This window comes from Trachypithecus francoisi, unplaced genomic scaffold (genome assembly GCF_009764315.1).
Source record: "Trachypithecus francoisi isolate TF-2019V2 unplaced genomic scaffold, Tfra_2.0 Lachesis_group8, whole genome shotgun sequence".
In the NCBI taxonomy this organism is placed as follows: Eukaryota; Metazoa; Chordata; class Mammalia; order Primates; family Cercopithecidae; genus Trachypithecus; species Trachypithecus francoisi.
Window position 1 is genome coordinate 3,372,866 of NW_022681473.1, and position 16,567 is coordinate 3,389,432.

General features: G+C 52.2%; 1 protein-coding gene across 4 annotated transcripts in view; it reads left to right on the plus strand.

Annotated features, from left to right (window-relative positions):
- Positions 1 to 365: 365 nt before the first annotated feature.
- The window catches only part of SHANK2 (SH3 and multiple ankyrin repeat domains 2), a 672,941-nt gene continuing 656,739 nt past the window's right edge, over positions 366 to 16,567 (plus strand). For 3 of the 4 annotated variants that reach the window (XM_033203946.1, XM_033203948.1, XM_033203949.1), the window contains exon 1: positions 492 to 609. The gene's annotated coding sequence lies outside the window, so the exon portion shown is untranslated. The other variant, XM_033203947.1, reaches the window with a different exon arrangement.

Sequence of the window (16,567 nt, forward strand, 5' to 3'; positions counted from 1 at the left end):
AGCTGCGTTCGGGATAATCGTGCAGACCGAACCGGACTTTACAAAATTCAGGGACTTTCTCGTCCGCCGGCTTTGGCCGGGGAGGGGGAGGTGCGTGAGCCATGCAGCCTGGGGCGGGGCGGAGGCGGCGAGGGCGCCCCGCGGTATCCCGGGGTTGCCACAACAGACCCCACGCGCGCGCCCGAGCCGCAAACGCGGGCGGGAGCGGGGAGGGGGGCGGAGGTCCAGGGCGGATCGCCCGCGGGTCCTGGGCCGTACGCGTCCTTTTGGCGGCGAGAGGGCCCTTCCCCCACCCTCGCCGGAGCCAGCGCCCGTGCCGGGCGGGGCCGGGTCCTTCCCCACCCCCCGCACCTGAGCGGCGGCTGCGGTCCCGCGCTCCGGCGGGGCTGGGCGCGGCGCCGCTCGGCTTCCAGCGGCCGAGCCAGGTGTGCGCGGACGCCGGCGCTCCCGGGGGGCTCGGACCCGCCCCCGACTCGCCGAGTCAGGTGAGGCGGCGTCTAGGGACGCAGGGCGCGGGCCGGGGAGGACGGAAGGTGGCCCTTGGGCACCCCACCCTGCTCACTAACGGCATTTTGGGTGCGTCTCGATTCCCGGAGCACCAGCTACCGGGTAAGCGCAGTCCTAGACCCAGAGAGGCTGGAGAGGTGGGCGCTGAGGGGAGGGAGCCGGGTGTCCAGGTGGGGGTCGATTTTCCGTAGAGAGCCCCTCCCCCCGCGTGCCTTTCTTCCCGGGCAGGGGCCGGTGTCGAAAGCTTTGGAAGCGGCGTGGGCTCAGACCGCAGGAAGGAGTCCCCGCTTTGTCCCTGCGTGCACGGACCCCGTAGTCTCTGGCGCGTCCTGCCCCTTCCTCTGCAACAGCGCGTGTGGCGCGACCTCCGCCGCGCTCCCATGGTCTCCTTGCCCCAGGTCGCCGCCCGCCAGCTCTAGGACCCGGGCCAGGGAGCCCAGCGGAGGAGCTGGCGCGGGGCCGCCAGGTGGCGCGCGGGGGCGGAGACCCGAACCGTGGCCGCCAGGTCCCCCGAGACCCCGCTGCGGTCACCCTGGCCCTGCACTCAGAGCTCCCATTCAGGCGCGCGCGGCGGCAGCAGCAGCTGCTGTCGCGGAGAGGCCGGGGCCGGCGCGCCTGGTGCGGGCCCGGGGGTGGCGGGTCGGGCGCCCAGGTCCCGGGGGTCGCGCTGAGCCACAGCCGGGTGCCCGACCCCGGCCCGCCGTGCTCACCAACTGGGATAGGGAGACCCGGCGGGCGCAGCCCGGCCGCCACCGTCCGTGAATTATGCAGGAAGCTGGTACCGGCGCGCTCGAGTTGATCAAGTTTCCCTGGCAACTTTCGCCCGGGCATCCCTCCTCCCCGGCGGCCGGGCAGCTCCGCCCGCGCAGCCCGCGGCCCAGGCGCCTGCACCGGGTGGTCCCGGCCCCGGGCGCCAGGCGTGGGGAGCGCTCCCGGAGACGCCCACAGCGCACTCGCCACCTGGGCTGGGGCCGCCGAACTGAGCCAGCAGGTGCGACCACCGCAGCGGGCCTCGCCGCCGGGGTTCGGGGCGATGCGGGGGCTGGGGTGGACCTCCCCGCCCGGGTTCTGGGGCTTGGGGTGGGGGTGCAGCGCGGCGCCCTCCAGGCGGGTCTGCGTGCGGACACCCTGCTCGAGGTGGGTGAGCGCGTGGGCGAGGCTTGCCTTTCCGTGGGGCTGGAGCACCCAGGGGGAGAAAGGATGGTGCGGGTGACCGTGGGTTTTCGCGGCGAGCTTTTAAAGGGGCTCGGGGCGCCTGGAACTGAGAAGGCGCTCGGGCCAGGCAGGTGGGGGGTGTGTTGGGGGGGTTCAAGCTAAAGTACATAGGACCCTCGGGGGCTGGCAGCTGCGGGCAAAGGCCTGGGCGTCCTCAGAGGCCATCCGAAAATAAAGTGGTTTTCGGATGGAAATTCGAGGTAGTAAATTGGATAGTTGCGTGACCTCTTTTTTCGTTTGAAACTCAAGTTCGAACGTTAATGAGGCCAATCAGCTAATTAAGCTGCCAGATCCAGAGAGGTAATTTCGGATGTCCCCCGGTGTGGGAGGGCGATTTGATCTCTACCTGGGATGTGAACCTCGGTTTTGCAGACCCAGCTACAGGGAAGTTCTGCGCCCCTGGAAAAGGACCTACCAGATTCAGCCTTGACCCGGGTGCCCTGCGGTCCGCGTCCCATAATTAGTGACGCCCTACTACGCACTAGGCACCGAGCCCGGCGCCCCAGCGGTTTCAGCAGGTCCAGAACAGCCTCTGGGGCCAATTGCTTTTGGAGTTTTCCAACTACTTGTGGGTTGGAAACAAGGTTGAGGGTCCGGTCCTAACAGGGTTGAGCCTGCGGGAGTGGAGTGAGCTTGGCCCGCGTCTGGGTTCCGTGTTACTTCTGGGGGAAAGCCGTTGTGGTTGCTCTAAGAGGGGAATTGGTAGGTGGGAGCTGTGGGTTTCTATGCCGGATATCGCTGGCCTCTAAGGGGGCCTGAGGGAGACCCTTGTCCTGATAGGAATCTGGGTGTCCCAGTTAGTGCCTGCGTGACCCAGCTCCTGGGAAGCACTTAATCCTCTGATTCCATTATCACACCCAGGAATTCCTTGTTTTCCTGGAAGGAAGAATTGGATGGAAAGCTTGGTGCTTCTTTGGGTGCCTTTGGAAGGAGGTTGGAATTCAGGTATCAAAGGTAGCTCTTTACCAGTAGGTGATTTCACCCATGAAGATGACCCCAGAGGCCTCGGTTGACAGCACTTGGCTGCTTTTAACAAATTAGATTACCCCCGACCCCACGGGAGGGGTGTGGTCTGTGTGTGGGACCTTTTCTGCGTACTGTCTCCAAGTACAGTCTGCTATAGAAAGCCCTATTCCTATTTGGGTGAGTTTCAAGGAGATTTTTCGTTCATTCATTTCTTCATTTGGGTGTTTAGGGCCCATGCTGGGCCCATGCTGGCTTCTAGGGGTCTTGGTCTAGGCCGGGGACTGGGGAGCCAGGTGATATCAGATGTGAGTGCTGCCCAGAGGGAGGTAAAGGGATGCTGAGACTGCATTGCATTTTGTATATCATTAGTAAAGAGGAAAAGGATGGGAGAGAAAAACGGGCTGGGAATTGACCAGTATACAGGAACACACTCCTAAAAATGGCTTTTTATGGGAAGGCAGTGCTTTAGCATACTTGCCTTATTTCCAAATACGTAACAGAGTTGCAGATGATAGAGTTCTGGCGTCCCTGTCAGTCCTGATGAGGGATGAGGACTTTTCTAAAGTGGGACTCAGCTTAGGAGTTGCTGCGGGGCCTGAGGTCGTGCCTCCTACTGTAAAGGAGTTCTGGGCCTGAACACCTGAGGTCTCACCTGCCTGCAATTCCAGCCTCCTGCTTTGTAAACTCAAGCTGGAGCTTTCACCTGGGGCTGTTGTACCTGGAGTCTGAGGGCCCCTCCTTAGGGCAGCAGGGAGGGTGTGGCTGAGAAAAACCGAGGAAATGGATGCGCACAGCCTCTTCAGGAGCTTCCAGTTGTCCTGTAAGTGGGACTGTGAGCCCCAGGGAGGGACCCTTTAGATCTTCTTGCCTTCACATGACCTCTTGACCCTCTCCATTTCTATAGACTGGGGAATCGGGAAGAAAGGGAAGGAGAGGGGAGAAGGGAGGATAGCTCCAGACGAAGGCGGGTCTTCTCCATCTCTGGAGTCCCCCACCCCTCACCATTGGCCTGGGCACGGGGAGAATGAACCACTTATTGAGAGGCTGTGAGCATATTAGTGCAGGGCTTGGAGCCTGCAGCCCCCCCAGGGCTGAGTGACCTTTGTGACTTGGCTACTGCACCTAACCTCCTGCCCAAAATGAGAGGCCTGTCGTTTTCTGATGGTCAGAGGATATCTAGGGTGTATTTGTTTGTTTCCGCACGAATAATCATCTGAGGGCCTGCTGCCGCATCCAAGCCTGGACTGGCTGCAAGGGCTGCCTCAGGGAGCTTCTAGGATAATGGGGAGGAAGAGGCGTGACTGGACAGTCCAGTTAGTCTGTATTGTGACAGGGCTTGTGATGGAGGTGACCATTGAGTGCTGGAGGGCATAGAAAGGGTCCCCAACCCAGCATGGGGTGGGGCTATACAAACCCTTGGAAGAGGCCCAGGTTGTCTGCGTCCTCCTGGGACTGAACATGGGCGCTTGGCAGAATGATCCAGTCCTTGTTCCTGGGGTGGGGACAGAGCCACACGCTAGTCACAATAATGTCAGCAGCTGCAGTGTGCATAGCGAGACTCTCACCGAACATTTTCCTTTTGGTTGGCATTAGTGCCATACTCTTGCTATTTATTCCCTCAGTAAATCTCACAGAAGCCCAAGGAGGCAGCTCCGATTCATTACGATTCCCATTTCACAGATCAGGAGCTTGAAGCTCAGAGGAGTGAAGCCGCTTGCCTTAGCACACACAGCTAGCGGGTAGGGGAGCCCTTGACCCGGCACCGCCCGGTGGTTAAATGCGCACTGCCCAGCTGGAGAAAGCTTCTAGGCAGCGGTTAGAAAATTAGTCTTCTCATTCCCGTGCTGTGAAATAGCACTGCGGTCAGCAGGTGAACACCAGTTTCTCATTAGACTTCTTGATGTGCTCCACGTTTTGCTTTGTGGAAAGCAGATTCAAGGACTGGTTTGATGCCGCTGATGGACGGCTGTCTCATTGGCCGTGGCTCCAGTACTGACGCTGGGCTTCAGGGTACAGGTGCTTCTGATGCAAGCCTTTCCTGCATTCAAGGGTTTCCGTTCTTTGCAGAATATGGGAAGATGGGCCCATGCCCAGTACCCAGAGCCTACCTTGGGTTTAGGGACCATCGACTGGGTCTCTCTGGAGGCATGTACCCTGGGGATGGACCTTCAGGGAGGGACCGGTTGAAATGCAGCTCGCTCCCTGGGAGATTAAGCTCTTAAAAGCCTGTGGGGCTGCCAGGAGTTAGCGGGCAGCAGCAGGGACATGCTGGGCTCCCCATTGGCTACCAGATGTCATTGCTGAACCCAGCACTGCACCAGAGCGTGACTGGGGACAGTGTTTGAAAATTGTCCTTGCTGGGTGTGGTAGCTACTCTGGGGTTAGCTCAGTGAGGGGTGTGTGAATGGAATTAGGCCACAAACTCCCAATCTGAGGCTGCAGATTCCAAATGGTGGAGTGCAGAAGGGCTCCTAGCTCCCCGTCCTAGAAATTGATACAGCAGAAAGGTAGCACGGGAGCCCCCAGAGGGAGGGGAAGATCAGCTGGAGCAGCCCTGAGTTGCTGGACTTAGAAAGGCCTCGCCAGATACCCCCGCAGGAGGCGTGCATTAGAGGTCATAAGCCCTGCCATGGCCCTGCTGGGCTGGGGCCTGCTTCTTGCATTTTTTTTTTTTTTATCTCTCCCTAAAAGTGTTTTAAAAAGCAGCTTGTTCTCTCATACATTTTCTGCAACAATTTCTTATGAAAAATTCAAATATCCAGCAAAGCTGAAAGAATTGCCAGTAAACGTTCAGATTGTGCCATTCGTCATTTACCAGGCTTCTTACACATTTTAAAGTCAACATCTAAAATTTGTCTTCATAGGTTTAAATATTTGTAAAGGCTGTGGTACCTCTGTGAGGGTAAATATCATTATTTTAAAAGGAACTGTTGCCTCACTCTTCACCCACTGTGATATAAACCCATCGTGACTCACATCCACTTTTTCTTGACAGATACGTAAGTGAGCTTTAGGACATTTTCGTTGTTCTTTTCTCTTCTTGAATTTATACAGCCACTTCCCCCAAAGAATTTGATCGTAATGTAATAGACTTTTATGCTCATGGGTCTTTTATTAATCAACCTAGCATACTTCTCTGCATGAAAAATATACATAAATTGACTTTCATAAAATTTCCCGTGACCTGAAGTTGCTAAGTATTTTAAAAAATTACTTCTGAATTGAAAAAGCTGTACAGTCATTGCTGGGGCACAGTTGGTCAAAAACTATAAATAAATTACAGATTTTTAGAAATGGAAAAGGGGAGCTGTTACTGGAGCTGCATCTCTGAGAAGGCAGTGGGTGTTTTTGGTGTTTTAATTGAAGCCTTGGTTGCATTAGCCCTTTTGTTTGGTATCAGGAGGGCACTTCTCCTGGGGCTGCACCGCCACCTCACCAGCTTCTGGGGGATAGCAGTGCCTTTCTTATGTAAAAGAGCTTCAGGGATGTTGGGGAGGGGAGGTGGGCAGGGGGACCCAAGGCCTTTCTCCACTGAGCAATTTCGGGAAAGACTTGGCTACCTTTTATAGACTGAGCTGGGTCCACTTGGAAAGGGTCCTTGCACCTCAGTTTGAAGCCCCCTGTAAGGAAGAAAATCTTGGTTCACAAGATTACACCTGCATTCAGGGTCCTGCAGGTGATTCTTACCTGGGGACAGTAATGATACCTATGTGAGTGACAGGTGATGTCCGCTGTGTGCTCTGGATACTGCCAGGCTTTGCTACCTCCCTGTAGACTTGGGGGTGTCCTGCCCCACGTCCTCCTCACTCTGGCTCATCAGGTCCCTCCGCTTCTCAAGGAGAATCCAGAGTCAGCACCTAGAGTCCTCGGTGGGGTTGGGGAATGGCCGAGAGTCTGGACAGCTGGCAGCCTGGTCCCTGGTCCACTGGGGTGGGTCCTGGGAGGCTTAGGGCCAGGGAAGGGGGTGCGGGGCATCCTGGGTTTCCAGGCCTGGAGCTGACACAGACTTCTGGGCTCCTGGGCGATGGGAAATGAGCCTCTGAGCCTGTCTTTCCTGAAAATCTGCCCTGGATTCCTTCCCTGGGGAGAAGGCAAGCTTCTTGGGGAGTGGAGGGGGATGCTTCCATGCCCTCATTTGTACCCCTGAGAGCGTAGGGCTCAGCCGTTCCTGTCCATGTTTTTCCTGCCGCCCCCCACAAATGTCCCTGGAATTTGAAGAATCTGCTCCGCCACCCCCTTCCCGTGCAGGGGCCTGCAAACCAGAGGCGTTTGCCCCTGGGCCAGCCGGCTCCTGTCTGACCCCTCCTCACCAGGCGGACAGGTCCCCAGGAAAGGGACCACGTCTTGCTCCTATTTGCATTTCAAGGTCCTACAGTGGCACCAAGCATGGACCAGGGGACGTTGGCAGGGGAAGATACTGACCAGATGGCGTTGCTATGACCTCTCATCCTAGTTCTGGACTTTCCCTCCCTCGAGGCTCATTCAGCTCCAGTGGCTGAACTTGCCAAAGGTCTTGTGGCCGAGCTGGGATCCACACTGGGCGGCTGCCCACTCCACTGTGCAGAGGAAGGCACCGCTCGCTTCTCCGGCCTCCAGATCGCCTCCTAGGTGGCACGCCAGTTTATTTTTCTGTTCGCTTTCAGGTAAAGCAGATGAGGTAGCACAGTGGTTGTCAGACTTTTAGCTTAAGGAACCTTTTTTGCTCTCTTAGAATTTTGAAGGACCCAGAAGCTTGCTGTGTATGAGCACTAACCTATTGTTATGCTGTTAGAATTTAAAAATATTTATTAATGCATTTAAAAATAGTAATAAACTCATTATATGTTGGTATAAATAATGTGTTTTTATGAAAAACAACTCTTTTCAAAACAAAAACATTTGGTGAGGTTGGTTGAGGTGGCTCAGGCCTGTAATCCCAGCACTTTGGGAGGCCAAGGCAGGAGGATTGCTTGAGGCCAGCAATTAGAGACCAGCCTAGGCAATATAATGAGACCCTGTCTCTACAAAAAATAAAAAATTAGCCAGGTGTAGTGGCACGCATCTGTGGTCCCAGCTACTCAGGAGGCTGAGGTGGGAGGATTACCTGAGCCTGAGAGGTTGATGTTGCAGTGAGCTGTGATCACGCCACTGTACTCTAGCCTGGGTGACAAGGTGAGAAAAAAAAATAGTGCAGTAGCTCACACCTGTAATCCCAGCACTTTGGGAGACTGAGGCGGGTGGATCACTTGAGGTCAGGAGTTTGAGACCAGCCTAGCCAAAATGGTGAAACCCCGTCTCCACTAAAAATACAAAAATTAGCCAGGCACAGTGGGGCACACTTGGAGACCCAGCTACTCAGGAGGCTGAGGCACAAGAATCACTTAAACCCAGGAGGCGGAGGTTGCAGTGAGCCAAGATTTTACCACTGCACTCTAGCCTGGGCAACAGAGTGAGAGTCCATCTCTACAACAACAAAAAAGAGTTGGTGAGAAGACTGGCATTGTTTAACATTTTTGCAGTCTTTTTGCTGTCAGGTTTAATGGAAGACAGCTGGGTTCCCGTATCTGCTCCTGCAGTCAGCTATTTGGAATATCACACGTTCTGTGGCTTCCGTTGTGCACTTGGGAGAGGATGAGCTTGAAAAAGCAGCTCACATCTCAGTGTTATGATGAGAATGGTTTGACTTCATAGATCTCTCGAATAGGCTGGTTCCTGGGGCTGTACGCTGAGAGCCTCTGGGAGGAGCGTGGGATCTGCCTTGTCAGTGCACGGGTCTGGTTTGAAAGCTGGCTTTGCCATGTGGTCCAGGGGCTGCTTTGAATGTTGCATATCCCTTTTCTTGTCGTTCAGGATATTTCTGTGGAGTTTAGTTGGGGGCTTCAGACAGCACCAGGTGGTTCCCACCCCAGGGGCAGGCCTTCTGATTGTGGAGTCTAGGATGTTGGGAGCATGCAGGGGCACCTTCCAGGCTGTGGGGTCAAGGAGGCTGGCAGAGCCTGAGGTGGCTTAGGAGACTCGGGGAGAGCAGCCTGGCCAATTTGTAGAGTGAGGCAGGCTTGCAAGTGTAGACAGGAGAGCAGAGAGGACTTTGTAGGTGTTTGGCTGCCAGAGGAAGCCTGTAGTTTACTTGTGAAGTCTGGTTTTGGTGTCAGAGTAGTATTGGCCTCATAAGATGACTTGGGAAGCATTGTCTTCCTTTTTTTTTTTTTTTTTCTGCAAAATTGGCCTTCATTCTTCTTTAAATGTTTGATAGACTTCACCAATACAGCCATCTGGGCCTAGGCGTTTCTTTGTGAAAACTTTTAAAATTATTAATTGGATCTCTACTTGTCATAGGTCTTTTTAGATTTTCTGTTTCTTCTTGAGTCAAGTTTGTTAGTTTGTGTCCCACCAGAAATATGTCCACTTCAAGTGAGTTTCTCTGATTCGGTTGCTGTGTAGTTGTTTGTAGCACCATCTCATTATTATTATTATTATTTTTGAGATAGAGTCTCGCTCTGTCGCCCAGGCTGGAGTGTAGTGGTGCGATCTCGGCTTGCTGCAAGCTCCACCTCCTGGGCTTACGTCATTCTCCTGACTCAGCCTCCTGAGTAGCTGGGACTACAGGCATCCACCACCAGGCCCGGCTAATTTTTTTGTATTTTTAGTAGAGACAGGGTTTCACTGTGTTAGCCAGGATGGTCTGATCTCCGGACCTCGTGATCTGCCCGCCTCGGCCTCCCAAAGTGCTGGGATTACAGGCGTGAGCCACCGCGCCTGGCCTGATTCCTTTTAAGTCTGTAAGTTGGTAATAATGTCCCTTCTTTCATTTCTGAGTTTGGTGATTTGAGTCTTCCCATCTTTTCTTGATCATTCCAGCTAAGGTTTGTCAATTTTGTTGATCTTTTGAAATAACCAACTTATAGTTTTATTGATTTTATTGTTTTTCTAGCCTTGATTTCATTAACTTCAGCCCTAACCTTTCTTATTTCCTTCCTTCTGCTTGCTCACTTTCAGTTTCCCATTTTTCTGACTTTCGCAAGGTGGAAGGTTTTGGTTACTGATTTGAGATTTGTCTTCTTTTTAATAGAGACATTTACAGATCTGAATTTCCTTTAAGTACTGCTTTAATTGTATTCCATAAGTTTTGATATGTTTTGTCTTCTTTTTCACTCATTTCGAAGTGTTTTCCAATTTCCCTGTCGTTTATTCTTTGACCCATTGGCTGTTTGTGTGTTGTTTAATTTCCACATATTTGTGCATTTGTAACATGGATTTCGAATTTCATTCCATCGTGGTTGGAGAACATTATTTGTATAATTTCAGTCCTGCTGATGTTTAATGAGGCTGTTTTATGGCCGGGCATGAGGCCTCTCCTGGAGAATGTTCCATGTGCCCTTGAGAAGAATGCGTATTCTGCCGTCTTTTGTGGCGTGTGCTGCAGATATCTGCTAGGCTGCTCTAGACTCTGGGATGCAACAGTGAACCAGACAAATATTTCTGCCCCTGTAGGGTCGACACCCTCACCAGGGGAGCAAACAATAATTAAGGGAGATCATAAAGAAGCAGTGATGCCGTGCGGGAGGAAAGGAGAGCTTGCTGGTGGGGACTGGGAGCCAAGGGGGCTGCTGTTTTAGCAGGGCGGTCGGTGTGAGCCGCACTGAGGAAGTGGTCCTTGAGCAAACACTTAAAGGAGGTGAAGGAAGCGATGCGTGATAGAGGAGGAGTTCAGTGGAAATGGATATAAGAGCACTTTTTTCCCAATGCACATTTTATAAATCATGCAAAATACTTATAACATAGAAGGGTACCCTTTTCACCATTTTTAGGTGTGTAGTTCTGAGGCATTAAGGACACTCACCTTGCTGTGCCGCCATCATCACCGTCTATCTGTAGAACTCTTCAGCTTGCAGAACGGAAACTACTTCCCCACTAAACACTAGCAAACCATCCCCCTTCTCCCAGCCCCTAGTGACCACCAGTCTGTTTCCTGTCTCTTTGGCTTCTGTAGGGACCTCATCCGAGTGGAATCATGCAGTGTTTGTCTTTTTGAGTCTGGCTTAATTCACTCAGCATAATGTTCTCAAGCCTCATCCATGTTGTAGTGTGTGTCAGAATTTCCTTCCTTTTTATGGCTGAGTAATATTCCATTGTGTGGATGGACCACATTTTGTTTATACAGTCATCCATCCGTGGGGACCTGGGTGGCTTCACCCTTTGGCTGTTGTACATGATGCTACTGCGAATGTGGGCGTCCAAATATCTTGAGTCCTTGCTTTCAGAAAACACCTTCTAAAGCAGTGTCCAGCCCCAGGCCCATCCAGTCTTGAGATACTAAAGCTGAGGTCTTTTACCCACTTGCTCCAGCCCAGGCTGGTGTCTCACAGAAGGAGGCCCCACCTTTCTTCGTGGGTCTCAGGAGAAAGCAGGGGTGACCCTGAGTGTGGGAGAAATTGTGGGACAGACTTTTTCCCACGTCTGGTGTCTTCCAGTGAGGCAAGGTGCTGCTCTCTGGGAACCTACTCCCTGGGAACCTACTGGGGATGTCTCATCTTTGTGGGTTCAACCCCAGCCTAGAGTTGGACCAAGAAAGACAGGGACCAGAGACAGTAGCAGGGGAGAGAGTGTCTCCTGCAAAATGTAGCTGATGGACTGATTAGATGCTTTCCGGTTGCCTCATGATCTTAAATGAGGGCTGGTTGTTCAATGGGTCATTTGCCGATCTCATGTGCAGTTGCTGGCGAAGGTACGTATTTGTTTGTCTCATGGGGCCTTGGGTCGCCTGTGTGGGGTGGGAAAAGCGAGGTGTCCGGGTACTTCCCGCTCCCTGGAAGCTTTGCCTTGAAGTTTCCTTAATAGCCACTTTAAAAAATCCACCCTGAGTTGATCATGTAGCTCAGTTTATACATTTTATGGAATGGTTAACCCCATTTTATTCTTTCTCTTCCTGTTGACATTTGGGTTGTTTTCAGGATCTTGTTCTTTCAGACCGTGCTGCAGGGAACATTCTTCTCCGCAGGCCCTGCCGGGGCTTCCCTGGGTACCTCCTTAGCCCCGGGGTAGGCAACTTCTCGTCTTTCACCATGCAGAGCTGACTTTCGCCAATGTTCTCAAATTGCTCTCCCGGGCGTTGTACCAAGTTACAGTCCCACCCGCATGGTGTGAGAACTCCCTGGGCCCCTCCTCCTCAGCAAGACTTGGTATTGCCTGATATTTGCCAGTGTAATGGGTGGGAAATGGTGTCTCCTTTTAACTTGCATTTTCTCTGATTCATAGAAAGCTTCTCCCAGTTCCGGTTCATCCACCACTCAGCTTTCCATTTTCTGAATGGACCTCCCTGGCTTAAGCAATCCTCTCACCTCAGCCTCCCAAGGACCTGCGACCACAGACGCACAGACTGCAGGTGTACAGCAGCACACCTGGCTGTTTTTTTTTTAGAGGGGGCTCCCTATGTTGCCCAGGCTGGCCTCAAACTCCTGAGCTCAAGTGATCCTCCCACCTCAGCCTCCCAAAGTATTGGTGTTTGTGGGCATGAGCCAACATGCCCAGCCCATTTTATTTTTTTTGATGTGGCTCCTAGGAAATTTAAAATTACATTTGTGACTCCAATTATATTGCTATGGGGCAGCATGGATTTGTAACCTTCCTTCTCCAGGGGCTGGGGTCTGCCCCTTCTTGCTTGGCCCCCTGCCCTGCAGTGGCCCTACTTCCACCGCCACCTTCTCACCCTCAGACGGAGTCCCCTTCCTTTTGACATGCTTCCTTTGAGTTAGCAGCAAAGACTCTAGTTGGAAGAACAGGAGAGGGATTAGGGAGAGAAGATGGGCTAGGACAGCTTGTCACGGCTTGTCACTCAGAGAGACCTGAGTGTGGGGAGGACCCCAGAGCTCATTGAGAATTAATCAGGGTTCTGCACTGCTGGCTCTGGACAGTCCAGGTCCAAACCTCTTGGAGAACAATGGACCTTGGGAGAAGATGCACCGCATCTGGGTCCTGCAGCGGGTTTTCAGCAGATTTTATGCTGGATCAGAGAATCCTCATGCTGACAAGCCTCCCAGTACCCCGTGGCAGGCTCTTCATAGACCAAACCTGGTTAAATAGCTTCTGGAGTTCATTCTCCTGAAGAACGAGGTTCTTACCAGAAGCAGTCTAGAATTAGTATCATATTACTGTTAGTAATTATTACCATTAGAATCATATTACTAATTTTAGCAGTCTAGAATTAGTATCATATTACTGTTAGTAATTATTACCATTAGAATCATATTACTAATTTTAGCAGTCTAAAAGTATCATATTACTGTTAGTAATTATTAGTATTAGTGTCATATTACTAATTTTAGCAGTCTAGAATTAGTATCATATTACTGTTAGTAATTATCAGTATTAGTGTCATTACTAATTTTAGCAGTCTAGAATTAGTATCATATTACTGTTAGTAATTATTAGTATTAGTGTCATATTACTAATTTTAGCAGTCTAGAATTAGTATCATATTACTGTTAGTAATATTAGTATTAGTGTCATATTACTAATTTTAGCAGTCTAGAATTAGTATCATATACTGTTAGTAATTATTAGTATTAGTATCATATTACTAATTTTAGCAGTCTAGAATTAGTATCATATTACTAGTGAACATTCGTGGAGGCCGTTGGATCTTCAGATGGCTTTCTGGCCACCGCTGAGTGTTTGCCCAGCTCCCAGGGATGTGCAATTGCCTGAGACACCTGGTAGACGCCCTGCGAGATGTAGCCTGTGCCTGGTGGGCTCAGTGGCCTGGCGTGGGGTGGGTGATTTTCTGAACGAAAGGAAATGCCCCCGAGGTAACAGACCACCCAGCCAGCTGCAGGACGCTCCACATGTAGAGGCAAAAATGACTTCTTGGTCAGGTGCAGGTGGCTGATGCCTATAGTCCCAACACTCTGGGAGGCCGATGTGGGTAGGTGGCTTGCTTAAGAGCAGTTCGAGACCAGCCTGGGCAGTGTGGTGAAACTGTCTCTAGAAAACAAAACAAAACAAAAAACAAATATTAGCTGTGCATTGTGGTGTGTGCCTGTAGCCCCAGCTTCTCAGGAGGCTGATGTGGAAGGACCACTGAGCCTGGAAAGGTTGAGGCTGCTGTGAGCTGAGATGGTGCCAGTACACTCCAGGCTGAGCAGCATAGTGAGGCCCTGTCTCAAAAAAGAAAAAAAATTGACCATTCACAATGCAGTAATAACATAGAGTGACCTGTATCTTTGTAGGTAGCTCAGTCAGTCAGTCATCGTCATTATCGTTAATGTATTATCTGCAGACATTGTTGGAGGCCATTTCAGTACCTGCTGTGTGCCAGGAGCTTCATGCATATGGTCTCGTGGAATCGCCAGTTGCTGTCTGGGAGTATTTTAATGCCCATTTCACAGAAGGGGAAACTGAGCTCCAGGGAGGTGCATTGGCTGGGGCTTTGAACCCATGTAGCACGTTGCATGTTATAACCAGTAGAATGGAAAGGGACGGGAGCATTTAATCTCCTTCACTCCAGTGAGTCCTCCCTCTGGGCCTGCCTGGCGGCCCCTCCTGGCCATCTGTTGACGTGTTCTCAGCCAGTCCTTCCTCACGCCTCCTGGGTGTTTGTGAACAAAATGCTTGTGAAGCTGTGAGCTGGACCTTCCCGTGAATGAAGTCTGTCCCTGTGACTCTGTGTCTGGACAGCCCCTCTTCTAGGGAGAGTCCTCTGCAGCAGGTGCAGTCAGCGTGGGGACAGAGAGGACACAGAGGGCCCCAGCTCTTCAACACTTCTGCTGATTGACTCCAGCAAGCTCTGGCCATAGACGGTGCATTTGCCCAGCAGAGTTGAGTGTCGCTGTGTTTCAGCACCCTGTTCTCTAGGCCGCGGTGACGGGTGATCTGCCTGGAGAATTCGGGCCGCGGAGGGAGCATAGCACTGGCCAGGAGGAGCCTCTGGCCTCTCCGCTCTTACCCCGACATCTTTGGGTTTTGGGGAGTGTTGGGTTCATTTTCCTTGCTGTAGTAAGTGGTACGTTGCAGTGCAGAGCAGCTCTGCCGTGTTGCTGTGTGACCTTGGACAGCCCAGCTGGCCTCTTTAGGCCTTGGTTTTCTTATCCTTGAAATGGGGGTACTAACATATTTCCGGTAGCTGTGAGCATTAAATAAGGCAATTTTGTAAAACTGAGACTACGGTAAGCCTCCACGTACTGCCAGCTGTTCTTACTGTCTTTAATGGTGACGTCTGCATCATCTGTGTCCATGCAACCTGTGTCACATGTGGATTGTTGGGTCTGTAAAGTGCCTGTCTTGTCAGGGCTCCCCACTGGCCTGTTGAGACCTCGGGTTGGCACAGAGATCCTGTTACAGGCAGAGCAGGGGACACTGTGGCCTCCACCTGTTCTCTGCAGAGCCTCCCATGTGGGCTTCATGAGTGCACAGGGTTCAGGGACTCAGGATGATGGGGTGCCCAGTGGCAGCCCCCCAGCTCGTGCAAGGGACATCTGCAACCTTGGCCCCCCTCCCCAGCCAGTCCCACCTTCAGTCCTTGTGTGCATGTGTGCAGGGCCTGGGGACAGAGGTGAGTCTGTGTGTCACAGGGAGAGCCCCTTGGGAGGGGCCGCCCTCATCCCGTGGGAACTCCAGGTGACTGGGTTGCTCTGCTACCCGCGAGCCTGGGTAGTGGTGTGTGTTCATCCTTGTCAGCCTTTGTGGCCCTCAGTGGCTTTTCCTGACATGGATGAGCCTTTGTTCGTTGGACATCTTATCCTGCCATGTTTTACTGAAGAGAAAGGGGCGGGGGCCCTGGGAAGGGGAGATGAGGTAGGCTGTACAGCTAGTGACTCAGTTAGGGACCCTTCTATAAAGCCTGCATCGTGGTGGGCTTGGGGCCTTTGGTGTTAGACAGGCAGGGTTAACTCCTGCTTTGCCGGAGCCTCCCCGTAAGTGCCACGATGTGACCTGGGTGAGTGACTGGATCCTTCACTGTAGGCCTTGGCTTCCCGATCTTTAGGTTGGAGATAACGACACCTATCTAATAAGCAATTGTTGAGAGTCGTGTTAGTTAATCTTTGCTGTATAACAGACCACCCCAAACAAAGGGTAAAACACCTGTCCATTTCAGGGCCGGATAGTAAATATGTTGTACTTGCGTGCTGTGCAGTGTCTCTCCAAAAAAGCAGTCAAAGGCAATATATGAATAAATGGGTACGACTGTGTTCCAGTAAAAACTACTTATAAAAACAGGCTTGGGCTATAATTGGCCCGTAGGTGGTCACTTGCTGACCCTGATTTATTTAGCTCATGGTTCTACAAGTTGCCCACTAGACCCGGGCTCAGTCCCTGGACTCAGTCCTCCTTGCCCACTGGCTACTTGGTGGTTCTGGGCTCCTGAGGGCAGCAAGAGCGGGAACTTCAGGATGCCACGGTCTGCAGCTTCTGCTTGCATCACATTTGCTGCTATTGTCTCTTTGGGTTTATTGACATGGCCAGAGCGAACACAGTGACCATTTCCAGGGTCGTTGTGGGAGAAGACTTCCCAAGATGGTAGATCTAGGAGGTACGACTGATTCGAGCTGTTACTGTGATAGCCTCCCAGGCCCGCAGCACAGTCCTGACTGTGCCAAGTCCCTGCTGGCCGCTGCCTGCAGTGTTGCCCTCTGGGCACAGAAAGACCTCGCAGGACTATAGAGGTGCCACATTGAGTTTTGTTTATCTGTTTGTTTTGAGACAGAGTCTCACTCTGTCACCCAGGCTGGAGTAAAAATGTCGTGTTTGTGCGCTGTGCAGTGTCTCTCCAAAAACGCAGTCAAAGGCAATGCGTGAAGGAATGGACACAGCTCTGTTCCAGTAAAACTTTACTTAGGAAAACAGGCTTGGGCTAGAATTGGCCCATGGGCAGCCGCTTACTGACCCTGATTTATTTAGTTCACGG